This window comes from Equus quagga, chromosome 5 (genome assembly GCF_021613505.1).
Source record: "Equus quagga isolate Etosha38 chromosome 5, UCLA_HA_Equagga_1.0, whole genome shotgun sequence".
NCBI classification, from domain to species: domain Eukaryota; kingdom Metazoa; phylum Chordata; class Mammalia; order Perissodactyla; family Equidae; genus Equus; species Equus quagga.
This window is the reverse complement of record NC_060271.1, coordinates 67,098,036-67,100,072: the sequence shown is the minus strand read 5'-3', so window position 1 is coordinate 67,100,072 and position 2,037 is coordinate 67,098,036. Positions and strand designations below refer to the sequence as shown.

At 38.0% G+C, this 2,037-nt stretch overlaps 1 pseudogene; it reads right to left on the bottom strand.

Moving 5' to 3' along the window:
• Positions 1–457: 457 nt before the first annotated feature.
• On the bottom strand, positions 458–1,462 carry LOC124239651 (probable G-protein coupled receptor 160; annotated as a pseudogene).
• Positions 1,463–2,037: the final 575 nt, after the last annotated feature.

Here is a 2,037-nt window from a genome sequence, read left to right as displayed (position 1 = left end):
TAAATAGCATCATAATCCCAAAAGATACATTTTGAAAAGGTATGAAAATTAGGACAGGAAAAGTTTTAGTTCATTTTTATATGTCCTGAGTCATTATTCTTTCTCATTTTAAAAATTAGGATTCTTATTGTAGTTGTAAGGTTTTGTTTTTGTTTTGTTTTTTTTTTTTGGTGAGGAAGATTAGCCCTGAGCTAACATCTGCTGCCAATCCTCCTCTCTTTGCTGAGGAAGATTGGCCCTGAGCTAACATCTGTCCCATATTCCTCTATTTTATATGTGAGACACCTGCCACAGCATGGCTTGACAAGCTGTGCTCGGGTCCGTGCCTGGGACCGGAACCTGTGAACCCCGGGCCACGGAAGCAGAGTGCACAAACCCAAAGACCATGCTACCAGGTGGGCCCCCTGTAGTTGTAAGTTTTGATTAGTTGTAATGTTAGAGATAATTTGTTGAGACATTAACAAATTATTATTGATGTAGGCTTTTCAATTTGCTCAAGATCATGAACCGTAAGTGGGATGAAGCAGCATTTCCAGTTGACAAATGGAACCATAAGTAATGCAATGTTTCTTAAATCAAGCTTGTGACAATTAAAGCAATCACTGTAGCAATGTGAAAACTATTGACAAAGTACAACCAGAGAATGTTCCTCTCAGAAAACGCTGGCATCTGTACTTTAAGAAAAAGGGGGATTACTTGAAGTGGCACAGATGGTAACCAGGTACCAAGAAAAGAGATAATGAGCTTGGGCAAGAGTATTTTTTAGGGCTCGCATTATAATTGGAGTAGGATGAAAAGAGAAAATATTGGATAGTCTCATTCATACAGGAAGTTAGCTCAGTGGCCTGTACCAAGGTCATAGCTTCTGGCCAGAGGTTGTAAAAGCCATAAATAAAATCACCATGGAAAATGACAGGCAGTAACTCTGAATGCCGATGCAAAAAGGACACTGATAAGAATAAATATTCTGTGCTTTCAGACTTCGGTAGACAGACAGATCTCCCAAAACATAAGGAAGAATGGAAATCCAAATTAAAATTACTGTAAAGAAATAAAAATAATTTTTGACATCTAAACGGAAAGGGTGATTTTAGAGAAATTCAGGTAATAATCTATACAAGCTATCAGGAAAACTGGCTAATGCAAAAAGCCACAAGTAAAGAAAATAATTTGAGTAAAAAGGCAGATGTGGTATTTAGTAAACCTAATGCCTAAAAGTACAAAATCCCCGAAATAGAATACAACGGAAATGTTTACTAAAAGTGAAAGATTGATGAATGCTAGTGAAATGAAAAATATTCCATAAAATTTTATAGGTGTTTTTCCTTCTCATGCCAAGCATGAGAATATTTAATTATATTTTCCTAAGTATAAGCAAGAATAGCAGACAGTTCACATCGAGAGGCTGGTTTGTTTCATGTAACTGAAAAGAGCAGTTCTCTAAAGAAAAAGCAATGATTTTTCAGTTAAATTTCAGGCAGCCTGCTGAAATACATCATTATAAAACCCTGCTTCACTCTCTTTCCCATCCTCTGCTTTCTCCACTGGGTCTTTCTTGGCTGATGATCTTCCTATTTTATTTCAGTTTTACTGCCTTTAATTATCTTACTTTTGGTTCCCTGCATTTTATTTTGTTATACCAAAACGTCATATGAATAAGCTCCGAGTCATGTGTGCTAGTGTGGGACCGAGCAAGTTTCACTGTGCCTGGTCCTTCTTCCGCAGGCGGGTCTGAGTGGTCGCCTAGGGGATGGGGGGGGCGCCCCCGCCACCACCTCCCCAGGCCACCCGGCTCGAGCATGCTCGGCATCCCCACGCTGGAGAGTTCTTCCTAAAACTTCTTTGAGAGCTATCAAAGATGACTCGGAAAACCAGAAAGTCACACTATGCTCATGGTTGGAAAAGTGGCTATAAGGAGATCAATTTTTTCCATATTATTGTTGAGTTACAACAAAATTTTAAATGAGAATTACAGTGTGATATTTCATTTGTCAAAACAATTTCTAAAGCATTATCTTTAGTATTTAGTATATATTT